Source organism: Pantherophis guttatus, chromosome 1 (genome assembly GCF_059756535.1).
Source record: "Pantherophis guttatus breed Tessera chromosome 1, ASM5975653v1, whole genome shotgun sequence".
NCBI lineage: Eukaryota > Metazoa > Chordata > Lepidosauria > Squamata > Colubridae > Pantherophis > Pantherophis guttatus.
In genome coordinates this window covers 71,767,999-71,795,329 of record NC_142063.1, presented here as the reverse complement: position 1 = coordinate 71,795,329, position 27,331 = coordinate 71,767,999, and the positions used below count along the sequence as shown (strand labels likewise).

The following is a 27,331-nucleotide window of genomic DNA, read 5'->3' as shown; positions in this document are numbered from 1 at the left end:
TCATCCTTCAGCCTTGATCGATGAGGGAGATCCTGATTCTGACCTATCAGAAGATGAGAACCTTCCTCCTGATCAGCCTGCTTTCACAGGTCTCTTTCCTCAGGCCTTATTCAAATCGTTGCTGTTCAAGGCTGTCAACACGGCTCGTTTATCCTCTCCAAACGCTGATCCAGTACCCCCTTCTTCCTCTGCATCGTTGGACCCGATGTTCGCGGAACCAGCTAGACCTATAACTTCCGTTCCTACTCCTCCTCTCTTTCTGGATGTAGTGAAACGACAGTGGGAGTCCCCAGCTTCTGCTCCCCTCCCTTCGTCTAACGACAAAAGGAACTTTCAAGTATCCTCGGACCTCGAAGCTCTTCTTCAAATCCCTTCGGTAGATGCTCCAGTGGCAGCGCTTCTTCCTAACTCCAATGTTCCGGGCGAGCCGGACGAAGGACTCCGCCCTGATGAACGCAGATCGGATCAGGTTCTTCAAAAGGCTTTTCAAAGTTCTTCCTGGGCGATTAAAGCTACCACCACAGCATCCTTCTTCAATCGGACAACTTTGCTGTGGTTGCGTCAATTACAAGACAAGCTAGCTCCAGGAGATGCTCGTATCAGGCAAGACCTGAATAAAATTGTGGCTGCCGTGCAATTTTCAGCCGATTCTACTCTGAATGCTGCCAGGTTCTCCGCTAAATCTTTGGCTTCGGCGGTCACGGCTCGTCGTCTGCTGTACCTCCGTCACTGGCAGGCGGATGCCAGACACAAGTGGCGTTTGGCTTCGGTGCCCTTCAAGGGCACGAAACTCTTCGGAGATGCTTTAGAGCCTTTCCTCACAGAAACCAGGGACAAAAAGAAGGTTTTAGCTGCTGCTTTCTGGAGAGGAGCGCCCCGTTTCTCGCCTTATCCTTCTCGCTCCTTCTCTCAAGGTGCGGATGGGGGGTCCTCTTCCTCTTCTCCTTTTCCCACATTTAGGAGAGATGGGTCTTTCAGCAGACAGCGGGGTTCTTCCGATAGATCATTTAGAGGGCGCTCTTTTAATTTCAAGCGGCCCTTTCGAGGGGGAGGAGGTCGTTTCGCCCGTCGCCGTCGCTGATTGCCCTTTGAATCCTCCCATTGGTGGTAGATTGGGTCTCTTTGCCACTGTCTGGGAAGAATCTACTTCGGACAAGTGGGTCCACGCCACCTTAAGATCTGGGTTGGCCATTGAGTTTATTGCCCCCCCCTCGTGCCTTTGTTTGCTGCCCGATTTCTCGTAATCCCGCCAGGAGATCCCTCATGGATTCTTCGATTCAGCATCTTCTATCTATCAGGGCAATTCAACCTGTACCTCCGGGTCAGGAAGGATCGGGATTCTATTCAAGGGTGTTTCTGGTCCCCAAATCCTCGGGGGGGTGGCGCCCTATCCTGGACCTCAAACGTTTAAACAGATACGTTGTGTATCGAAGATTCAAAATGCAATCATTGAAGTCTATTCTAGACGGTGTGCGGAGGGGCGATCTCCTCTCTTCCATTGACCTAACAGAGGCTTACCTTCATATTCCTATCCTCCCATCCCATAGACAGTTTTTGAGATTTTGTTATAACGGAACTCACTACCAATATAGGGCCCTTCCATTTGGCCTATCTTCTGCCCCTCGCACTTTTACGAAGGTGCTGGCTGCATTGGCGGCTCGACTCCGTCTCTGTTCCGTCCGCCTAATGTGTTATTTAGATGATATCCTTCTGCTGTCCCCTTCTGTACAACAGGCTGCCCTGGATATTCGCCTGACGGTTGAGACACTAGCGGCTCACGGCTTCTCTGTTAACTTGGAGAAGAGCCACCTTTCCCCTCCACTAGATTAGTACACTTGGGTGCCCTGATTGACTCCCTTCAGGGCAAGGTTTTTCTTTCTCCCGATAGGCAAGCTAGTCTGAGGCAGTTAATTTACCAGGTTGAAGGGAGTCGGGTGGTTTCCCCCTATGTCTTATCTCAACTCTTAGGTAAGATGATATCTGCGATAGCTATTGTTCCATGGGCCCAACTCCATGCCAGGGAACTCCAATGGTTTCTCTTACCTTTGCAGAAGGCTGGCAGAGGCACTTCATTGAAGCCGATCCCACTTCCTCCGGCGGTACGAAGATCCCTCCGGTGGTGGCGCTCCCCTGCTCTTTCGGCGGGGTGTTCCTTCCTCGAAACCTCGAGGGTAGTGGTGACGACAGATGCCAGTCTCCTGGGTTGGGGGGCCCATTGTCAGGGTCAACTGGCTCAAGGGACTTGGACAACCTCGGAAGCTCGTCATCCCATCAATTGGCTGGAATTGAAGGCGGTTTTTCTCGCTCTAAGGTCATTCCGTCACCTGGTCTCCGGAGCCCACGTCCTCGTCCTCACGGACAACGTCGCAGCAAAGGCTCATTTGAACAAACTGGGGGGCACCAGATCGAAGTCTCTTCTGACTCTGACAGTCATGTTGGGTGTATGGTCAGAGCGCCACCTGTGTTCCCTTCGGGCGGAACACATATCCGGGGTACAGAATGTTCAAGCGGACTGGTTGAGTCGCCAGCGGATAGACAATGCGGAATGGCATCTCCTTCCACTTCTCTTCCAGGAGCTGTCTCGTCGCTTCGGCCGTCCAGTAATCGACCTGTTCGCAACTCACGAGAACGCTCAACTTCCGCTGTTCCTTTCTCGGTATCCACATCCTCGAGCGGCCGGTGTCGACGCTCTTCGAACTCCATGGCCGTCGGGCCTTCTGTACGCATTTCCTCCGATGACCCTCCTTCCCAGGGTCATCCGCAAGATTCTATCCGAGCGAGCGGAAGTGATCCTTGTTGCACCTCATTGGCCTCGGAGGCCCTGGTTTGCGGACCTCGTGTCCCTATCGGTGACCCCATCGTGGCGCATTCCTCTCTCGGACAATATGCTTTCGCAGGGCGCTCTGAAGCACCCAGACCCGGCCTGGCTCAATCTAACCGCTTGGAGATTGAGCGGTGCACTTTGAGGGAGGTTCAAGTCCCGGCAGATGTTGTACATACCTTATTATCCTCCCGTCGACCTTCTACAGAACGCATTTACTCTGCCACCTGGAGGAGTTTCTGTAACTGGTGTGATCAAGTCGGTGTCATACCCCTACAACCGTCTATTATACATATTCTGATGTTTTTGCAGAAAGGCCTTTCCCAAGGCCTCTCCCCTAACACTCTCCGCCGACACATTGCAGCCTTATCTTCGGTACTCACCTGCGGCTCCTTGTCGTCTCTCGCTCATCATCCATTGATCCGTTGGTTCCTTCGGGGAGCAAAGAACTTGTGCCCCCCTGTTCTGCATCGCTACCCTACCTGGGACCTTCCTCTGGTCTTACAATCTCTTACGAGTCCTCCATACGAGCCTCTTCAGACTACCAGCCTCAGACTTCTCACCTGCAAGGTTGCTTTCCTGGTGGCCATTACTTCGGCTCGCCGCATTTCTGAGCTCGCCGCCTTGTCTACTCGTCCGGATCTTTGCGTTTTCCACACAGACCGGGTGGTGCTCCGTTTGGACCCGACCTTCGTGCCAAAGATCAACTCCGTGTTCCACCGTGCCCAGGAGCTTATCCTGCCTAATTTCTGTCCCCGGCCGACTCACCCTCGGGAACGTCGTTGGCACTCTCTTGATGTCCGACGGGCGCTGCGGGTTTACCTGAAGAGGACGGCTCCCTTCCGTCGTTCGGAGTCTCTCTTTGTATCCTTCTTACCTACTTCTCAAGGCAGTAAGGTCTCGTCTTCAACCATCGGTCGTTGGATTCGCCAGACTATCGCCACGGCCTATGATGTTAGATCCCTTCCGCGACCTTCAGGATTGACAGCTCACTCCACCCGCAGCGCAGCTACGACGGCAGCTTGGGCGACGCAGGCTTCATTGCTGGAAATTTGTAGGGCTGCCACGTGGTCTTCTCCTAGCCCCTTCATCAGACACTACAAACTCGACCAGTTTGCGTCAGCTGAAGCCTCGTTTGGTCGCCGGGTTCTGCAAAGAGTTGTTGCCGGAGAGAACAATGCGGTCCAGCGTGATCCCCCCCTATCATCGGGACAGTGAACTTGGGTATGTCCCACGCTGGCTGCTGTCTCCACTCTCAATGGAGAAGGATCGTTGGTCTTACCTGATACGTTCCTTCTCGTTGAGTGGAGACAGCAGCCAGACCCTTCCCTCTTTTTCTGCACGCTGGACTTAAAAAACCTTTCTGCATTTCTGTCTTGTTTCCTTTGTCCCACACACCGAGTCTGTCTTCCAGTCTTCGCCAAAACTGGGCATGCCCGGCAACAGGGCGGGACTAAGAAAAATTGACAGGCTCAGTCCTTCAAGCTGATTGGATGGGCACTACCCACGCTGGCTGCTGTCTCCACTCAACGAGAAGGAACGTATCAGGTAAGACCAACGATCCGTCTGAATCCTAAACTTTACAGATGTTGCTCCTGAATATATGATAGTAAAATAACTGTTCTACATTAAAATGCTGCCAATAAATTCTTCAGAAAGCCAAATATAATGTGTCCCTATCACCTTCTAATTCTGCCTGTACTGTTGCAGGAGAAACCATAATATGTCACGTCTGCCCTGCATCCCCCAAATACCCCACTATGTGGCTAAATTTATTGTTATCATTTTCATCCATGTTAAATGTTTTGGGTGGGGTGGGAATTAAGTGTGGAAATGGGAATGATTTTTTTCTCAGAGGTCTTTTTACCTTGTCTCCATTTTTATTCAAAAAACCTTCAATATTGATTGCTGCAAATCTGTCATTTTGCTATCAGGTTTCAATGGCATCAAATCAAATCAAATCTTTATTGTCAACGCACAACATGAGTACAATGAAATTGAATGAGCCTCCCTTGGTGCAGCCCACACAAGAACACAGAATACATCTCAATAAATCATTAAGTAAAAAGAAATTCCTAAACCCAGTAAGTAATAAACTAACACACATATCCTCATACATACATATATATATGCTATTATATTACACCGGTATATACATGTTGCACGTTACTCTGACAATGCAAGTCTATCACATTAGCCTGATTGTGGTATTATGTTGCATTTAAAAGTCTGACAGCCCATGGATAAAAGCTATTTTTCAGCCTATTTGTTCAACTGGCTGTGCCTGCCTACTATCTCCTGCCTGATAGTAGAAGAATAAGGAAATGCTGTCCAGGTTGTGAATCATCCCTGAGAATTTTCCTCACTGCTGAGACAGTGGGACCTGGCAATTTCATCCAGTGGAGTTAGGGGGCAGCCCATGATTTTTTGTGCTGTGCTCATCACCTTCTGTAATGCCTTCTTGTCCGCGGCTGTTAAGCCAGCGTACCATACCGTGACACAATTTGTGAGGGGGCTTTCTATCGTGGACTGGTAGAAGGAAGTCATCAGCTGTTGTTCCACCTGATTTTTCCACAATATCCTGAGGAAATGGAGTCTCTGTTGGGCCTTTCTAACTATCTGGGACGTGCTATTTTTCCAGGTGAGATCTTGGCTAAGGTGCACTCCCAGGAATTTGAAGGAGGAGACCCTCTCCATGCAGCCCCCCTTGATGTAGAGTGAGGCAGATTCCTCTCTCTTCTTCCGGAAGTCCAACACCATCTCCTTTGTCTTGCTGGTGTTTAGATGCAAGTTGTTTTCTGAGCACCATGTAGGTAACTTCTGGACTTCTTCCCTGTATGCTGATTCATCCCCTCCTATAATAAGACCCAGCATGGTGGTATCATCTGCAAACTTTATTATCATATTAGATGGGTCAGAAGATATGCAGTCATGTGTGTACAACGAGTACAGGTAGGGACTAAGCACACAGCCCTGAGGAGAGCCAGTGCTGAGCTTTTTTGGGTTTAAATGTAGTACTTTTGTCCCTAGGCAAAATCCATTATCCAAGCTTGCCAAATCTGTTTCATCAGGGAATGAGAGAAGCTGTAATAGAGATCAGTTTTCTTTCTTTTTGCCTCCCTCTCCTCCTACAGTATTATGTTTTTTATCTAGTTCTGCTAGTAGTTTTTATTGCTTCCTCTGCAGTGTAGGCGGTCTTCCATGTCATACTTGAACTTTGCCAGAAATTTAAACCTTTTTTGTAGAGCAGATCTGTAATTTAAAATTAATGAAAAAGGAAATATAGGAGCTGTGTGCAGAATTATGATGCATTTCAGTTTTACCTGAAGAATTATAATGTGCAGCTCTAAGTAAAGAAAAGAAACACATTTTAAAGTATCTGATGCAGATATATATTATCATAAGCTTGTGAAAAGATAAGCAGACTTATTATTCCTCCCATAAGACTTTTGCCAAAAATGTCAGCAAAGATAATATTTCAGAATTTTTGCTTCAGATTTTCTAAATTTTGTTCAGCAGCCAAATGTTTATCAAGTTAAATTAAGCTACTGTCCATTTACAAAATCCAAAACCTGTTATAATGTCATAGCATACTAATTTCATAAATATAATGGTATTTGTAATTTGCACCTTTGGTTTCTCTGCATAGTAGCTATCTGTCATGATCATAGATTAGAGGCTTTGATACAATTTTACAAATAATGAGCTATAAAACAGTTGGGTTTTTGCCATATCTTAAAGTTGTCTTCTAATCACTGCAGGGATAGCAGTAAGAAGTCTTACTGGTCTACAGTCTTTATTTGGTGGTGCGAGGCTTAAGTGTCCCTTGGTGGTCACTTTTGAAAGTGCTAAGATATTGGCAGTAAAATTACATTGCCTGAATTAACCCTATAATTACCTTGATGAGAGGAATATAGCTAAAGTTATGCTCATATTGTGTCTTTGACCAGGAAAGAGCTATCAATTATATGAATTCTTCATTACTGTTGTTGAAAGTTCATCCATAGAGAAAAATACTACCACTATTCATAACCTCTATATTCTTTGTCACAACAGTAGCACAATTCATCTAAATCTTCATCTTGGCCCAACTGTTCAGAGCATGCCTAGCATTGCCAGTTTTTCCAGTTGAAAGCATTATAACAATCTTGCTTCTGTTACAGTATCTCACATTGTAATTGAGATAATTTGGTATTATCAATACATATGGTGGCCTGTCTTCCCTAGAAAACTGTTTTGTGTATGGTAGAGAATCTTTCTCCAGTGCCTTTGATGTTGATCAAGACCTGAACATCATAACTAGAATAATTGTTTGTGGTAATGATGTCAAGACTGTCTTAGTTGCAATGTTCTCTAATGTCTGAAATGTTTTACCTCAACCAGCAGCTCACTGAGTTAGCTCATCTCTCCCACTTTGTTTTCTGGTTCACCTCCGGTCTTCTCTCTGAAGATCATGTTGTAGTCAGGGTCCAAATATCCCTTTGTTCACAGGAATATATATCATATACATAGAGAAGATTATATCATGGCCTTGGTCTGGAGATCACACAGACTACCTAAGATTCAGTTGGTGCAGCATTTGTTTTAATCAATATACAAATTCCAATGTTGTCATTTTTTCCTTAAAATTATTATTACAGACAAAATGCATATGCTGCTTCAGTTAGAGATTCTAAACAGTTTACAATTAGTACAACCATAGTAAAATCACAACAAAAAATAAAGCCCACATGCAATAGTCAGTATCCATCTTCCATTCCTGAAAATTAACACAACCCCTCTCATAAAAACTCACTGACTCGGAGCTTTGAAATAATATAGTTAGTTCCCCAAAGGTTCTGCAGAACAACATTTTTAAAATTACTCTCATGAAACAGAAAGTGGGATTCTGAATGTTACTGGAAATATTAACTTCAGACTAGAGGCACAATATTCCAGAGAGTGGAGGCTATCACAGGGAAGGCACATTTTCAGAGCCTTACCCCATCCATTTCTCAGTATGCCTTGCAGCATGCCTTCTCTGGTGTTTGATAGACAAATAATACATGGAGTAGAAGTTCTTGAAATATCTTGGACTCAATCCACATAGATTGTCTATACTGGCCATCATCTGTGAGACAGGTAGTCCTCAACTTACAGCAGTTCATTTAGTGACCGTAAAAAGTTACAATGGCGCTGAAAAAAGTGGGTTATGACCATTTTTCATGCTTACTAGTGTGGTCATGTGATCAAAATTCAGATGCTTGGCAACTGATTCATATTTATGATGGTTGCAGTACCAGTTGTGGTCAATGGGGAAACCAGATTCATTTAACAACCATGTTACTAATTTAACAGCTGCCTTGATTCACTTAACAACTATAGCAGCAAAGGTCTTAAAATGAGGCAAAATTCACTTAACAAACGTCTCACTTAGCAACAAAAATTTTGGCCTGTATTGGTAAGTTACCTGTATAGTTTTCAAGGACAGTTTCATATAGAGCAAATTGTATTAATTCAAGAGTAAGGTGACAAATGTATCACAATTGCAAGTGTATCCCATTCCAAGAGCTGAAAATGACATACAGGAGACCTTTTGCGACTGGCAAAAGGTCTCCTGTCCATTGCCTCCACCTCCACTGCAAATCCAAGAGAATCCCACCATTGTGGTCAAGCTCCTCCTAGAGGGCATTTACTGCCATCCAGACTAAATATGGAGTTGTCCTGAAATTAGAAGACTTCAGGATAAACAGCCATTTTATCCGGCTAAGAGGAAGTCTTAGCATGTTTCACCATCCAGCCTCTTACAGCTTCCAGGCACTGAGTCAAGATTGTTACTGCATTCCTGCCCAGCTGGAATAGAAATATATACTGGGGTATTATCAATATTATAAAGTGTTTTGGTAAATTTTTTTTACAGGGTAGCTCACCATTACTTTCCCAAACCTTCCCCATTTATCCAGACTTGGGATTGGAATATGGTTGATGAATCAACCATATGGCTGGGTAAAGGAAGACCTGGAAAAAATGATCAGGAAAATCAAGGATGAAAGTGAAAAAGTAGGATTAAAGTGAGTCTTAATATCATGAAAACAGAGATAATGACAACAGCTGCAGATGGACATGAGAAGTTTAAAATCAAGAAGAAAGAAATTGAATTAGTTCGAGAATTTATCTTCCTTGGATTAAAAATTATGTAGCACTGTAAAGCTGTATATAAGTCGTAAGTGCTATTGCTATTGCTATAATGATGTATGGATGTGAAAGTAAGAATGGCTGATTGAAGAAGACTTGATGTCTTTGAACTGTGGTACTGGTGTAAATTATTGTGTATGCCATGGACAGCCGGAACAACCAACAGAGAGATGCTGAAACATATAAAACCAGACACCTCACTAGAAGCCAAGATAACAAGATATGTCTGATTTACTTTGGCTATGTCATACATGCAAATTCATTCGAGAAGTCAGTGATGCTAGGAATGGTTAATGGATCAAGAAGAAGGGGCAAGCAAAGAAGTCGCTGGGTTGATAACATCAAAACTGATACGAAAATGAACATCCGAAAGAAGTTGTGCTTGACAGGGTAGCATGGAGAGCACTTACCTATAAAGTCACCAAGAGTCAGACACAACTGAATTGTTAAAGCAACAACAAATTATCAACATATTAATGTTAGTGAACTAGGCCATCTCAGTGACCCTGTATTGAAATATCTCTAAAATCTTTATCAGATGCATAAGAATGATACTTTTTTTATTTCAGTGTTAATTATTGAATTCAGTCATTGAAGGGGTGATGTAGTTCTGATCTTACTATTGTCAGCATTCTGCATCTGTAGATTAAAAAAAAAAAATCTGCACCTGCAAACTAGAAGGCATTGGTCTAAAATTCTGCTGTTGTGGTACTTTCTCTTTCAGAAGCATAGATTGCTATGCCTGCCTGCCTGAGTATCAGCATTTCCTTTGGACAGTGTACAGAGCTGAAGTGAAAGGGGAAACCTTCTTGCAGGTCCTCTGCTGTTGGATAGGGTAAGTTGCTTGGCAAAACCCTAGGCTCTGGGAAATTCAGAACAGATTCCTATGCAGGCGTTTAGCTGACATGTAATGACTTCACAGATGATTGTTCAACTAACTTTAGTTTACAGGTAGTTCGGCAGGTATTTTTTTTTTTAATTTAAGCAACTTACATATTAAAATCAGTCATAAAAAAGTGTCTGGGAAATCCACTTTTCTTTTTCTTATGTATCTTTGTTAGACTGAAGATGTACCCCGTTTAATTTCCCTGTTCACTATAAGTAACATGCATCGTCCCAGTTTCAAAATAATTTATAAATACTGCTTTTCATGCAACATTTGGCCACATGTGGAACACAAGGGCAGGGTGAGAAATTATGATGTACTCGTTTTGCATTTCTGTAGTGACTCTGTTGTGGCTGGCTTCCAATTTTAGCTTTAATTTTTAGGGAAATTAAAGCCATTGGATATTTTAGTTACATTATGTCCTTTTACACCACTTGAAATGGCAGCCTTAGGTCCTAGACATGTGGTCTCTGATTCTTTTTGTGCAACCTGCAAAGCCTCCCCACAATACAATTGCTGACACCCATTAGTAGTCCCGTCTCTCCCCCCCCCCCCCCGGCACTAAAAATAAGTGTATTGCTAACTTTACTTCGGAAACTGTTTGTAGACTGTAGGTCTTCATAGAGCATTCTGAAGTTCTGGTTTCTCTCATCATAGGTTTTAAAGGACTTTGCATGATTGACCATTAAATTAAAGTTAGACTGCTTCAGATTAGTTAAAAATTATTATTAAGTTATGTTATTTTAGCTTTTAATTCTTGTTATTTTGGTTGTTGTTCCCCTTGTCTAGTGTGGCTATATATTCATAAAGCACTAACCTGTCATTTGATTGTTCCAATCTAATGTGACTTGTAAGAGTTAGTGGAATGTTCATTTTTTTCTTTTCTTTTAATATTTTGTAAATTAAGTAATATTTATATTTTGTAAATCTTAAATGTATTGTTTGCACCTGACATAGTTGGTCATAGTAAAAAAGAGTGACAAAAACAAACAAATAAATAATGTTTAATTTAATTATTTACTCAAATGTCAGATTACTTTTTAAAATATCCAGCAAATTTATTTATTTATTTATTTATTTATTTATTTATTTATTTATTTATTTATTTATTTATTTATTTATTTATTTATTTATTTATTTATTTATTTATTTATTTATTTATTTATTTATTTATTTATTATTGCCCTTCTCCTGCGGGACTCAGGGCTGTGTACAGCCAGGATAAAACATAGCATATAAAATTTAAAAACATTTTAAAAAACAATTAAATAATTTTGGCCCGAATTTAAAACAACCCAATTAAAACCGAAATTCGATTAAAAACTAAGAGGGTGGGATCAAGCCAGCCCAGCTAGATGGAACAAGTGTGTCTTCAGGGCCCGACGAAAAGTCCAGAGGTCTGATATCGTGTGTATCTCAGGGGGCAGGTCATTCCAGAGGGCAGGCGCTGCCACAGAGAAGGCTCTCCCCCTGGGGGTCGCCAGCTGGCACTGCCTGGCCGACGGCACCCTGAGGAGGCCCTCTCTGTGTGAGCGAACCGGTCGGTGGGAGGCTATCGGCGGCAGAAGGCGGTCTCGCAAATACCCCGGCCCTAAGCCATGGAGCGCTTTAAAGGTGGTCACCAACACCTTGAAGCGCACCCAGAAGACCACAGGAAGCCAGTGCAGCTCGCACAGGAGAGGTGTTATATGTGAGCACCCCGTCGCTCCCATAATCCCCTGCGCGGCCGCGTTCTGAACCAACTGCAGCCTCCGGGTGCACCCCAAGGGGAGCCCCATGTAAAGAGCATTGCAGTAGTCCAGGCGGGAATAAGGAACAAATTGAAAATCTTCTGATTCTTTAACAAAGGCAGCTTCAAGGGAACAGTGCTACCCAGTGGGACCCCTTCTGTGATATATTAATCCCCACTTATTCTCCAAAAGAAAATTTTAGATTCAACTCCCTACCCCAGTGACAATTTTGAATTTTGTGGCCTGAAAAGTCCTCCCTGTATTCTTGTGTACTGCACTGTCCTTCTTCTCTGGTCTTCCCTGGTCTTGTATGCATGCACCCTTAGGCCTCCCTGCACTTGCATGCATCCATGCCAGCAGCACCCCATTCCCCAACTTATGTACAGCCTGTGCCAGCCCTCCCAGGGCCTCCCCTACCCCTAACGGTAATTCCGCAGTCTTTACTTGGGATTCCCATCGCTTCCTCCTTAACAACTCATGTGTTTTGGGATAACATCAACCAGGACTCCCTGGATTGCCAATGCTAAGCGATGTGGTCACATGACTTTGTACTTTTTGATGTCATCACTTAGCAGTAGCAATCCTAGTCCTTTCTGCTGTTGTAACTTGAGAACCACCTGGATGTCAGCGTCTCACCGCTGGCATGGAGAGGAGAGAGATAAGCCCTGAACTTTTGCCTGCTTAATCCCTTTGAAGCCGGGTCGTCATGGAAATGAGGAGCGGGGAGACATTCCTGTGAAATGACGAGACAAGAAGTCAGTGGAGTGACTTGGAAGATAGCCAATGAGAAACAGATAATTGGGGATCGGAAAGGGAGGGATTGGGGGGCAAAAGGTCAGTCTTGTCCGCATCGAGTCATGATCCGGTTGCTGTGCTCAATTAAAGAGAAGATTTCCTTCAAGATTGGCAGTTTGGAAATTCATTTATTATGAGATAGCATCGAAGTCTGACAGACGGACAAGACTGTTTTCTTTTGTCATGCTTTCATTCAGTTTGGTTTTCTGTTATCAGTGTCAGATCTCACTGCAAGGGAAATAAGTTCTTATCCCGAGTATATCTACAGGTTTAGTGAAAAATATTGGTAACGTGCCTCCCATTTATATAGCAGCTCAATTTAGTGTGTGTAACAATATGTATGAGAGTAGATTTTAATTAGGTCTATCTAAATCTGTACTAATAAATAACTTCTTTTCCACTGGCACTCAAATATATTTCAAATAGCAGTTACAAATAGTGTGAAGACACAAGAAAAGAAAGTCTTTTTGTCAGGGGTTTGTGAGGAAGTGACTTCCTACATTTGTCACCACTTCATCCTCCTCTGGCCACATCTCTATAAGATGTGTTGGGCAACATCGTCAGTCATCCTTAGCCATATAGGTTTAATGGTTAATTACTCTCCCCCCTTTTTTTCGTGCTAGTTTGTTCTAAGTCATTCTTCAGACCATGAAAGCCCATACAGAAAGAACTTCCTTTCTGCTTGTATCTGGTGTCCAAGCTTATAATACATGCCGTGCATTTCTGATAGGTTATTTGCTTCCTGTCTTGCTTCCTGCTCACTTAAGTTTTCATGTTTCTATGCCTCCCTTTGTTCTTTTGTTTGTCTAAAAAATATGTCTTCCTGTTTAAGTTGAAGTATAAATTTGCCTAGCAATTAAGGGAGTAGTTGTTCTAGGTATATGTATTTTTAAAGTGTACATCTAGATTTACATCTTAAGATATCCAAATTGTGCATTGTTATTTGCACTGTTAGAGAGAAATTTGGGGCTCATTTGTTTTATTTCCTCTATACAAAATGCCATCCTTCTTTCAGTACTCTACAGAATGTAAAAGTTGTAGAGTTCATTAACCTTTCATGTTCTACTTGTATCTTAACTTTCCTTGTCCAATACAGACCTATTCCTATGGTGCATTTAAATAATTTACTAGATACAGTATCTGTATTAAATACATTATGCTTTCATTTCATTTCAAGTAAGGTATTAAATGAAGATTTGCTTCAATCAGTGCATTAAAGTGAGATATAGATATTAATTACAAATTATATGTGCATTTAATTTAGTCCCTTCATTTTTTCCCTTTCCTGGCACAAGAAAGAGAGTGGCAGAAAAAAAGCATATACATTTTAATATAAAAACAATGAAAATGTTTTTAGTCTTCTACTGATATAATCCAGCTAACATGGGAAAAAGTGGATAGCATTGACAATGTCAAATGTCCTATAAACATTTATGTGCACATAGCCTGAAATTTATAATGACTGAATATTATATCTTGGCTAGTTTAAATCTAGAAAAGGCTTAATTTATTTGTAAATAGTTTTTGCTTCTGGATAAGAGAGTAACTATTTAAGATATTGTGTAATGAGTAGATGAATATTAGTAGTTCAGGAGTAGAGATATTAATCCTGGGTATTTATATTGGTAATAAAATATAAAAGCTTTTGATTTTTTTAAAAAAGGGAAATGAATTGAAAGGTCATTTTTTATAGAAAAAGTAAAAAAGAATTCTAAGATAAAGTAGGAATATCCTACATTTTTATTAAACTAATGTCTGTGTAAACTAGTAACATTTTTCTTTTTCTTTTTAGTTTCAATTCATAAAGTTTGATTCTAGACTCTAACTCAAAGGATAAAAGAAATAGGCAAAATAAGCAAAATTAAATATTTTAAAAACATAATTAAAATCGTTCTGAGCATAATTTTTGTCAGAAATATAGATTTAAAATTAAAACCCATTAAATGTCAGATTAGAATTACCATTGTTTCTCATCCCTGGATATAGTGGTAGTGGTTGTTCAGAATTTGGCGCCCAACATCTCACTGGTTAGTTCTTTATTTATGGCTGCCATACTGAAACCTTATAACTCTAAGTAGCATACAAAAATCCAGAAGAAACAGAAAACATACAGGAAAACAATGATAACATTAAAGCCAAACTAATACAATAAATTGACCAGTACTAAAATATATTATAACCAGTGATGGGTTGCCCCCGATTCGCACCGATTCTATAGAACCGGTAGTAAAACTGGTGGGAGGCTCCGCCCACTGACCCCGACGACATCAGAACGCTTCTGCGCATGTGCAGAAGAGCGTGAGCACGCCAGTGCAGCCCCGTTGCAAACTGGTAATAAAGTTAAGTAGAACCCACCCCTGATTATAATGCATATGTGTGAGACTCTACTCATGATGATACAATATCTAGGGAAATAGCCCAGCCTTGATTTCCTTTCTAAAGGCCTATGGGGTTTTCCATTTTCAATAAATAAATAAATACCAGATTAAATAAAGTGTTATAATAATTAAATACTAAACTGGAACAAAGTACTGGAATAAATGAATCTGGTAATCTGGTAATATTGAAGACAAATAATATATTTTAAAAAGGATTCAAAGAGATATTTCAGAAATAGTTTCATTATTCAAAAATAATTTCATTATTTTGTATTCATCAAAATTTTAGACATAGTAATTCTTGAGGCTCTGTACAAAGTAATTTATTAAGACAGAAGCTTGTAGAACAAACCTATATAAGGGTGGCATTTTCAAGTTTGCAATAAATCATGAAGATTATGAAGAACTCAAGAAAAGAGAATAAAAAAACCCCAAAATATGAGGAAAGAGGTGAGGAATACTGGAAAAGTTTAGTGAAGAATTGAGAAGACTGTTTCATAGACAAGTTTCTCTTTAAAATCATTATAAAGGAAAACAAGATAGCTCTTGTTTCAATGTTTACATTGTATAATAAATGATATATAGAACAAGGCAAAAGATGGAAAATGAAATAAAGTACATTAAGTTGAATATTAAGCAATCACAGTTTATTAAGCTTCTGTTCCTATGTCTCCCAGAATCCTGGAGCATATTTGGGAATCTTCTAGAATTGTTGCCAGGAAGAGAGGTCACTTAATCCTGTGTTCCAATGGTTCGTAATCTTTTCTTCACCATAGACCCCCTTTAAATACCTTTTGTGGCCACAGACCAGGGCCTCAGACAATCGAGACTTAACTCAATATTTAATCATAACATTTTTTCAAGCCTTCATGGATCCTATGTGGTGGCAACACGGCCCCCCAGTGGTCCATGGACCACAGGTTGAGAACCACTGTTTTAGGCTAAGCAGTACAATGGATTGGATTCCGACTAGTTCAGTTAACAATTCAGTTGAAATAGTGACAGCAAAACAGTATAGGAAATATACAATGTTTCATTAATAATATTCTTCTCTCATCTTTATTAGAATGTTACTATTACTATGTACTGTCTTGCTAAAAAATTGTCTTCTTCTGAATACTGTCTTCTTCTGAGATTTGTCCGAAGTTGGATTTTCTTCTATTAAGGCAGCTTTATATTTTTCTACTGCTTTCATATCAAGACCTAATTATCTCAGATAGCATTGCTAAGTTTGTTCAGTGACTTGCAACATATAAAAAGGGTTCATAAAAATGTAAAATGTTTAAATATTCAAAATAAGCAGAATTTGAGCAACTAGAAAATAAGGTTAAAAAGGTAAGGGAAATGTTAACATTGAAACATTAACTAATTAACACATATCTATCATGTAACATTTATTTAATTTGTATGCTGTCCATCTCACTGTGGAAGGGATTCATTTAGTATGTCTATTTTATATTGCTTTTTAATAAAACTAGTCATAGATTGTAATATTAATTGTATAAAAAAACCTGCAGATTTAGTTATCTCTCCTGTACACCGTGCAGTTTGTTCTGGAGACTCTTCGTAGCATATTTAAAAGACCTATCTGTAGAGCAAGATACATTTCTATTGTATAAATAAATATCTATTTACATATAATAATGTTTACTCTTACAGCAAACATCTTTCAATACAATGCAACTTAAAATGCAAAAAAAAGTAAGAAATTAAATTATGCTTAGTATAGCTACAAAATTTGCCGAATTATAAACAATAACTTTTGTTAAAAGATGGCTTGGAACCAGGCTCTAACTTCAATAGAAGTTCCTTCCATTTGTGGAAAGCTGCTCGTGCAAGAGAGGAATTGTAGTGGCAGAAAACATCTTGTTTATTGATTCTTTCCTCCCTGTGCAGCTTCCTGAACAAATTGCACATAGAATAGTTAGTAGTTAATGCATTGGACTAAGACTTAGGAGACCTTTAGCCATGGCTGAATGCCCACTGGGTAATTTGTACATGTCACTCTCTTAGTTGCACCTATCTCACAGGGCTGTTAGTGTAGGGAAAATAAACTGTGGGCTATTTTTGTCACCTTGAGCTCCTGAAATGAAAGGGGAAATACGAATTTAATACTCATTTAAATAGAGGAGATGGGATTGAAAAAACCAATGCAAAAGAGAAATGGCTGAAAATTAAAGTTCACTTTAATTCTGTTTAGGGAATTCTATTGCAAGAATCTCTTTTTTTTTTCATTTTTCATTTTTCAAAGCATGAAAAATGTGATAGAAGATTACTGTGGCTAAATTTCAGACCAAAATCGGCAGCGTTTTAAAAACTGTTCTCTGAAAATACGAAAAATTTTAAGAGACCTAACAGAATAACAAAGTTGGAAGAGACCTTGGAGGTCTCCTAGTCCAACCCTCTGCTCAGGCAGGAGACCCTATGCTATTCCAGAGAAATGGCTATCCAATCTGCTCTTAAAAAACTTCCAGTGATGTAGCACCCACAACTTCTGGAGGCTAGCCATTCCACTAATTAGTAGTTCTTATTGTCAAAAAAATTTCTCCTTAGTTCTAGGTTGGATCTGTCCTGTATAAGTTATCGATCTTAGTTTGAATTGATAAAATTATTTGCTGCATAAAACTTTTTATGTCAGTACTGATAACAGAAATGAAACCAGAATGTAATAAATAATTAATGAGTTTGTCCAACTCCCACCCCAAGATATATAGTTTAAATAAGAAAGGAGATAACTTGTCATTTAGTTTCAAATAGATATCAGTATCTGCTTAATATGGCTGAGATTGGAAAATTGGGAAATAAAATAAGGGCGTGCTGAGGATTTTGCGCATTATCTGCACGATAAAATCGCTCAAATTCGGGACGGCCTGGACTCTGACTGGGTGGGTTCAGGCGAGGTGTCCCAGGTGGGTCTTGAGAATGTTATCTGGGAGGAGTTTGATCCTGTGACTCCCGAGGACATGGACAGGATGCTGGGGAGGTTGAACGCAACCACATGATTATTGGACCCGTGCCCCTCCTGGCTGGTGCTGGCTACCCGGGAGGTTACACGAGGCTGGCTCCAGAGGATTATAAACGCTTCTTTGAGTGAGGGTATCTTACCTCCCGCCTTGAAAGAGGTGGTGGTGAGGCCCCTCCTCAAGAAGCCCTCTCTGGATCTGGCTGTTTTGGCAAATTACCGTCCTGTCTCCAACCTTCGCTTTGTGGCGAAGGTTGTTGAAAGTGTGGTTGCGCGACAGCTCCCACAGTACCTGGATGAAACTGTCTATCTGGATCCGTTCCAGTCCGGCTTCAGGCCTGGGTACAGCACAGAAACGGCATTGATCGCATTGGTGGATGATCTCTGGAAGGCTCGGGACAGGGGATGTTCCTCTGTTCTGGTCCTATTAGATCTCTCAGCGGCTTTTGATACCATTGGTATCATGCTGCGCCGGCTGGAGGAGTTGGGAGTGGGAGACACCGTCTTACGGTGGTTCTCCTCCTATCTCTCTGACCAGTTGCAGTCCGTGTTGGCTGGGGGGCAGAGGTCGACCTCGAGGCACCTTGTTTGTGGGGTGCCGCAAGGGTCAGTCCTCTTGCCTCTCCTGTTAACATTTATTGAAGCCGCTGGGTGAGATCATCCGTGGATTTGGGGTGCGGTGCCATCTGTACGCTGATGACATTCAGCTGTACATCTCCACCCCAGATCACCCCAACGATGCCCTTGAAGTGATGTCCCGGTGCCTGGAGGCCTTGCGGGTCTGGATGGGGAGGAACAGGCTCCGACTCAACCCCTCCAAGACCGAGTGGCTGTGGCTACCGGCATCCCAATATAGCCAGCTGGTGCCATCGCTGGCTATTGGGGGCAAGTCATTGGCCCCCACGGAGAGGGCTCGTAACTTGGGCATCCTCCTGGATGCATGGCTGTCTTTAGAAGAGCATATGACGGCCGTGGCCAAGGGGGCTTTTTATCAGGTTCTCCTGATACACCAGTTGCGTCCCTTTCTGGATCGGGACTCCTTATGCACACCCTTGTCACCTCTCGCCTGGACTACTACAATGCTCTCTACATGGGGCTCCCCTTGAGGAGTACCTGGAGGCTCCAGCTGGTCCAGAATGCAGCTGCGCGGGTAATTATGAGGGCGACATGGCGCTCCCATGTAACACCTCTCCTGTGCGAGCTGCACTGGCTCCCGGTGGTCTTCTGGGTGTGCTTCAAAGTATTGGTTCTCATCTTTAAAGCGCTCCATGGCTTAGGGCCAGGGTATTTACGAGACCACCTTCTGCCACCGATAACCTCCCACCGGCCAATCCGCTCCCACAGAGAGGGTCTCCTCAGGGTGCCGTTGGTCAAGCAATGTCGACTGACGACCCCCACGGGGAGAGCCTTCTCTGTGGGGGCACCTGCCCTCTGGAACGAGCTACCCCCAGGAATACGACTGATCCCGGACCTCCGTACTTTCCGCCGAGCGTTGAAGACCTTCTTATTTCAGCAAGCTGGGCTGGCTTAAAATTTTAATGGGCTATTTTATGGGTAAGGGGTTTTAAAATTTGGGGAAGCCAAACTAATTTAATTCCGTTTTAATTTATTTTAATTTTTATACTGTATGTATTTTAATTTTGGCTGTTCCCCAAAATTCCCTTCTGTCCTTCTGTCCTTCGGGAGAAGGGCGGTATACAAATTTAATAAACCTAAACGTAAACCTAAACCTAAAATTAAACATTCTGGAATTGTTTTTAAAATCCCATCCCGTTCAGTGTTTTGTTTTGCAGTATAAAGTTTAGATGAAACTTAAATTTCGATACCTCAAAATATAATTTCATTGTCCTTGAGAAGAATGAAGACTTGTTACATCTTCTGAAAATAACATTTCTCCCAGTGCTTTAGACTCATAATTGCAAAAATTATGTTACGAATGTTAGGACACTATAAAGCTACAACAAAATTCAATATATATGAGGGGAAAAAATCTGTTTTAAAAAGTATCAGTTTATCATACTGATAAGAAGAGAAATTCAGATATTTATAGATGGAGAAATATTGGAAAAAAGGTCTAGAAAAATATGAAAGTATATTACTTTGTGTGATTTAATTTATTGTTAATAAAAACTAAGAATGATTCAAACTTTTAAAACAGAAAAGTCAAAATAACTTTCCCACCAGTGTAGGAAGATTTATCATCTGGAAAGAATTGTTCTGGATAAATTAAGTGTTATTGGATACTAGTAATGCTTTAGTTTTCATCTAACATGTTGCTTCAAAGGATTTGTGCATGAGATGTTTTTTATAAAAAAGCATAAATGCATTTTATCTTTTACAATGGTTTCACAAAACTTGTATATTGATAAACATCTGGTTAGTGACTCATGAAAGCTTGGAGTTGAAGGAATAGATGTTGATGAAAGTGAAAAATGGTGCCAAAGAACTTTTCTGTGGGTATCAGTACAAATAACCTTCAACTACTTCCTGGTACTGTACAATTTATATGATCCAGATGATTATGTAGTTATTTTCTCTACTTCCTCTTCTGAGAGAGTTATAGCTCTTCAAAATGTTTTCTGCCAAGAGCTTGTTAATAGTGTTGGGTTGTGTGTCAGGAAACTGAGGTGAAAAGATAAAATCTTTGAAAAATTAAATTTTTATTAATGGGATACCTACAGAGATTGAATGGCTTGCTTACAGATGTGGCCTGAGCTAGCAACAGTATTTGTTCAAAGTACTGCTTGTTTTAATGCTAACTTCCAACTGGCTCTAATAGTTATTTTATATTTCTGCACCTTATAAATTAAGATATAGGGAAAACATAGGGAAAACAAAATGCTGTAAAACATATTCTACAAAGTTTAACTATATTTTATCCTTCATACTGATGTGGCAATCTAATATTGTTGTTTTTTCCCAAGATCTCTGGATTTCCCCAAAGAAATGTACCCTTAGTTATGCTTGGATCTGTTCATATTAAATATAATATGGTCCAGCGTACACGTAAATTACTCCAAATCAAATCAAGAATAATTTGACTCTAGGAACCAGTTTCCAACTGCTAGGAAGTGAGGAATTGGTTTAAGCCAGTTCTGGATAAATAGCTCCAGCTACTGTTGGTAGGAATGGAAGCAACAGTCTCTATTACTTGGCTACCAGTTAACTGGCTTGGGACTTTGTCAGTGGGGGAATACTTGTGTGTACATCTCTTTCTGTATATATGCTGAACATCAGTCCTGTATTCTTTTTAACAAATAAGAAAAAAAAATACTGTATACATTCATTTGAATTCTCTGAAAAAATTATTCTCTGGCTCCTCCCCCTCCTCCATTCCCCTTTGAATTCTTGGAAGCAGTACAATGAAATGATTAAAAAGCTTGCATTCTTTTCATACACAGTGAAGTTTTTCCTTGTGAAAATGATTGCATTCCTATTGCATGTCAGGTTTTCCTAATATATACCGGTACTAGTTTGTATTTGTATTACTATAAGAAATGGTTAGACCTGTTCTCTATATTTCTCTTTTATTTCTTCCTTGTTCTTATTTCCTTTTTACTATATTTTAGTTTGCATTACAATTTGCCCTTGCTTTTAAAATCAGACCACTATGTCATTAATAGTTGGGAGGCTTATTCCAGAGAGCCAACACTGCAACAAAGAAGACTCATTTCCTGGGCCCATTTAGATGACACTGTTTAATTAATGGGACTCAAGCATGTCAGCCCTATCTAATTGCTACCAAATGGCAGAAATTACAAAAGACTGATAGCCCCTCAGGTAGACAAGCTCTATGCCATGAAATGGTTTATAGTAGTAGTCACCAACTGGTGGTCCGTGAGAAAATTTTTGTGGTCTGCAGAAAAATTATTTGCATTTTTTATATTGCACTAAATCAGGGGTCCTCAATCTATGGCTCCTGGGCTGGATATGTGCAATTAACATTTGTGTTGCTGCAGAGAGTCTCCCCCTTTAGGGTCTTTTGTGTGGATCAGAGGGCAGCAGAAATTCTGACTTGGGGTCTGATTCAGCCTCCTGGTGTGGGGCTTTGGGCGAAGGCCGGAGGGAAGTGCTGCTAATGGCAAACACCTGGAGGGCCTCGTTCCAGTGGGACTGCATCATGGCCTGGAACTGCCTGACCATCTCAGCTCGCTGAGCCTCCAGGCGCTGGTACTTGGCCTTCCACTCCCGCAGGTCTTCCCTCTGCTTGGAAAGCCTATGCTCGTAGTCTTCAGTGAGGTGCTTCTGCTGAGCCTCCTTCTCAGTCAGATCCAATTCGAACTGAGCCAACTGTTTTGCCAACTATTTCTCATGGTGGCTGCTTAGCTCCGCAACTGCTTCCTGTTGGGGCCCTAAGGATCCTGGGTGGGCAGGCGAGGAGAGGCTGGAAAGGGAGGGGCGAGAAGAGTGACACTGAGTTGACCACACCCACCCAGTCACATGACCACATAGCCACGCCCACCCAGCCGGTCATTAGGCTGATCATATTAGTGGTCCGCGGGATTTAAAATTATGGATTTAGTGGTCCCTGAGGTCTGACAGGTTGGTGACCCCTGGTTTATAGGGAAACTTCACCTGGAAGCAAACTAGTAACCCATGCTACTAACAAAGCAAAGTTATTATTGGAAATATAGTCAAAAAGAGAGATCATTTGGACCTCTTCCTTGCTTATCCCCCTCCTTCTTGTTCTCATTTTGAGTATGATTATTTCAGGGGTCAAATGCTCCCGGTTCGGACCGGATAGCCCAATCCGGTAGCGATGGAGGTGGGTGGTTTGGAGAACCGGTAGCAAAAATCCCTGCCCCCCCCCATGCCCAGCTGAGCTGCACAATCATCAGAGGCTTTTTTTTTTTTTACTTTTAAAAGCATTTTTTCTACAACCTCTTCGGCCAAAAAAATGCTTTTAAAAGTAAAAAAAAAAAAAGCCTCTGATGATTGTGCGGCTCAGCTGGGATCATCAAAGGCTTTTAAAAGAAAAAAAAGCCTCTGCTGATCAGGCAACTCAGCTTGGATCATCAGAGGCATTTAAAAGAAAAAAACCCTTTTTTTCTTTTAAAAGCCTCTGATGATCCAAGCTGAGTTGCCTGATCGTCAGAGGCATTTAAAAGAAAAAAAGCTTCTGCCAATCAGGCAACTCAGCTGGGATCTTCAGAGCCTTTTGAAAGCAACCTCTTCACCGAAGAGGTTGCAGAAAAAATGATTTTAAAAGTAAAAAAAAAAATAATTGGCCATGCCCAGTCACATTACCCCCCCCCCCCCCCACCAAGCCAAGCCCACAGAATCGGTAGTAACAAATTTTAGGTTTCACCACTGGATTAGTTTCATAAAATATGGATGATAGATGAACAAATAATTTCCCCAATCAAGAAAAAAAATTCATCATCTTTGGTGCTCTGTTTCAAGCTTCGTTATCTTTGATGAAATGGTAGAGGTAGAATTTTCATTAGTTGTACCACTGTAAAAATGGAGTTGCATGGAGGGAATGAAAGAGGAATTCTATTTATTTTGGCTTCTTATTGTGTGGTTAGAAGAAAACCCAAAGCCAGTCTAATATGCTTGTCATTTTGAAAGATTTATTTCTGAAATTATTCTTGTGTGTAGTGTGTACATGTGTAAAAGTAAAGCTATTGGAATAAGTGTAATTTTGAAAATTGAATATTAATTTCATGTTAGTTCATTAGTTTTGTTTAGATACCATTTCCTGTAATCAAAACAATTCATATGTATCTCTTTGAGCAGTATTGATTTATTTAGTTTTTGACACAAACACCTATCTGTATTACAAATGGAAGTGAGCATTAAATCAAAAGGAAACCAGAGGAGTGCAGCCCAACATATTTAAAATATATTTGTCAATTTAGGGTTCTCAGTTGCTCCTAGATCTGAGGCTTGTGACATTTTTATTTTCTCTTCTACATTTTAAAATAGCACTAAGTTGACTGATGGATATTTCTAGTAGATTAAAAGCCATCTGGGTTTCAGTACATTCCAATTGATTGATTAATCTGCAAAATATCATTTACACGAGCCTGTTAGTACTTATCCCATCTGCTATTTTGTTGTTCACTTCTGGGTCTTTCTACTTGGAAGGAACCCTTGTATTTGATCAAGAGTATATGTTTTAACTATAGCACTGTTTCCATTTCTATTTCTATTTTTGTTGTGAGTACCAAATTAAAGGCTCACAAAAGCTTAATAATGCACAAAAGCCCAATATCTATTAATACAACCATGTTTTAAATGTGAACAAGAACATTTTCGTAGTTGCCTGTCCAAACCTGCATTGAAATCTTCTGGGCAAAAAACCAATAATATACATTTAATTGTGTGGCATTGATAAGTCCTAAGAGAGATAATTTCATATGGATTTTTCTATCTACAGACACAAAATGCTGACTCAAAGGTGAGGCCTTTGAAACTGTATTAATGAGAAACAGCAAATACATTAATAGCAAATTTAACAAATACATTAAGGGCAAATTTCTGTAAAATGAAAACCCCCTTTTTTTCCTCTTCCAGGATGGGGAAGAACATTCTCTGCCCATTTCTAATGAGCAGTTTATTATTTTTCCTGGGGGAACAGAAGATTGATAGGATGTTCTAACTAGTGTCACATTTATTAATAAGTTCTGCATCTGCATGGTCTATGCCATGTGTCTACAGGTAGTCCTTGACTTACAACAGTTCATTTAATGACCATTCAATGTTACAAGGGCACTGGAAAAAGTGATTTTATGACCATTTATCACAGTTACGACCCTTGCAGCATCCCTGTGATCATGTGATCAAAATTCAGATGCTTGACAACGGACTCATATTTATGACGGTTGCAGTGTCCCGGGGTCATGTGATCCCCTTTTGCGACCTTCTGACAAACAAAATCAATGGGAAAACTAGATTCACTTAACAGCCAGGTTACTGACTTATCAACGGCAGTGATTCACTTAACAACTGAGGTATGAAACAACTGAGATACAAAACTCATTTAACAAATGTCTCATTTAACAACAGAAATTTTGGGCTCAATTGTGGTTGTAAGTCAAGAACTACCTGTATTTGAGTGGATTCCTTTATTATATATGCTTTTAAAAATGTATAGATGTCAATTATGTTTTTTAAATGTTTGAATTTTATAAAAGTAGTAAAAATTGCTAGAACAATAACATTTTCAAATAGGGTAGTGGTACATTTAATAATAAATTATGTAGCAGCCTACCCTTGTGTATCAAAATATTAACACTTTTAGAAAACTGTAGCAATTATTGTCAGCTATTAGAAAAGACCCCAAAACAAAACAGCTGCACATAAATATTTATTTTATTATTTACTGTACAGATATTTAATGTGTCATGTGAAATGGAAGCATTGCTGCATGTAAGCTTGATGTATCTTGATGTGCAATTGTAGGACAAATATTTGACTCGAGCCAATAGGAAAAGAAGAAATGTTTTATAAACCAATCAAAATAAAATTGTTACCATATCTTGGGTTAAAATAACCGGCTGAAGTAATGCTGTTATTCTATGTTTTGTATTGCATTTTTAACATATATTGAAGGCTTGATTCATGATTAGGAATATATCCAGATTAATGACATCTGATAGATGTACATATGACACATCTTTCATTTAATTGGTATATGATCGCTAATTCCTGAGCCCTCAAAACAAGAAAAGTAAAATAAAAGTGATAGCTTTTTAAAATCCATGTCACATATAAAACCATTAAGTATTCAGAATGATTTAGAAAGCCAAATGTATAATATTTCATTATAATCTCAGCTGTACAAATGCAAGCGGACTTATTTTAAATATTATAAAGGTGCCTGAAATAGAATGTATAAACCCCACTAGTTTAAAATAAATAAAATAGTAATGACAGGGTTCAGCTTACGAGCTTCTCCTTTGTTCCTTTACCTCATGTCCATATAAATGACTGCAAGAGAGATAAATAATACTATTTGTTTATTCCAGAGAACAAGATTGGGAAAGCTGCAGGTGCAAATCGTTTAAAATTTGGTTGACTCCTTTCATTTTGATCTGTAGATCATTCATTGTAAAACAATGCCATAATTCTGTTTTTCAAGATTGTACATAATTTTATCACACATACTGTATTTTGAGAAAGGCCAAAAATCTACTGAAAACAGTGGTTCATTTTAACATTTGCATCTTGACATAACAAACTTCATACTATGTCTTAAAATTATTTTTTCTCAATGTATGTCAGATAAATCTGAAAATTTCCAGTCTCTACTGAATTGTAGTTTAACAAATTTAATCAGACTGAAGAATATATAATCACAAGGCAAGATTTGTTTCCATACCATGATTAAAAATCATTGTTTGTTGCAGAGCTATTAACCATAGATTTCTTTGAGATTTAATTGAATTTCTTCAGTTATTCTGTCTGGGTAACTGAGATGCTACACCAAATGAAATACTGTCTTATTTCTTTCAACACAAAGGATATTGTATAGCATCAAGCAATATGACTGAGTTGCTGACACAGCAACTACAGCTTCATTTTTCTCTTTATCATAGAGGCTTTTCACATTACTTCAGAGTCAACTCAACTTTATTCTTGTACAGTGTTTTATACTGTTGCATATAATTTTATAAATGTGTTTTATATAAAAGTAATGCTTAAATACAAATAAACATATACCTCATTCCAAATATTTAGAGAAGAAGTCTTCAAACTAGAGCAGAGGTCTTCAAACTAGAGCAGAGGTCTTCAAGCTATTCTGGCTGGAGAATTCTGGGAGTTGAAGTCCACAAGTCTTAAAGCCAAGTTGAAGACCTCTGATTTAGAGTGATTCATCAGTGTAGTTATCATGATAATACTTAACCTGTAAGGGAAGTACTATCATCATATACATATAGGCTGTTGCTCTAAGAGGTAATGGCCAGTCTAACTTCATGGTTTCTGCAAAGTTTTATTGATCAGAAGGTCCCATAGCAAATTGTATTGGAATGTTCTGCATATATTGTAAGCTTAAACCTGTACATGGCTATTTTTGTAGTAAAGCACTTGGAAGGAGGAAGAGCTAGAACTGTGATGGCTAACCTGTGACATGCATGCCAGAGGTGGCACACAGCACCTTCTCTATGAGAACGCGAGCCGTTGCCCCAGTTCAGCTCTGCTGTGTATGCACGCGTGCCTCCCGCCAGCCAGCTGGTCTTCAGGTCTCTGGCATGCATGCACAGGGGTGTGGGCATATGGGGGGGCCATGCAGAGAAGCAGGGCACATGAGGGGGGTGCGTGTGCATGCACTGGGCTGGGATACAACGGGGAGTTGCACGTGAATGCGCTAGGGCAGGGCACATGTACAGGGGCTGCGGGCACATTGCATTTGGGGGTTTGTGCGCGCATGCATTCATGCGCACGCACGTGTGCTTTGGGCACTTGATCTGGAAAAGGTTAGCCATCATTGAGCAAGAAGGAAAATGCAGTCATCTGAAAGCAACCATTGCATCATTTTCTGTTATAATTGATTGATTGATTATATTCCATAAAGTCTTTTCAATTCTTAGCAACCACATAGATATTTTTGTTAATGGCAGTCTATCCCTAACTTGGTCT

At 40.4% G+C, this 27,331-nt stretch overlaps 1 protein-coding gene across 8 annotated transcripts in view; it reads left to right on the top strand.

Moving 5' to 3' along the window:
* SIPA1L1 (signal induced proliferation associated 1 like 1) overlaps window positions 1-27,331 on the top strand; it is a 177,117-nt gene that overhangs the window by 51,984 nt on the left and 97,802 nt on the right. For 6 of the 8 annotated variants that reach the window (XM_087882532.1, XM_034417688.3, XM_034417689.3 and 3 more), the window contains one exon: window positions 9,720-9,830. The exons of 1 other annotated variant lie outside the window; for it this stretch is intronic. The gene's annotated coding sequence lies outside the window, so the exon portion shown is untranslated. Of the gene's footprint in view, window positions 1-5,462; window positions 5,631-9,719; window positions 9,831-27,331 lie in introns of those variants that run through there. One more of the 8 variants, XM_087882509.1, reaches the window with a different exon arrangement.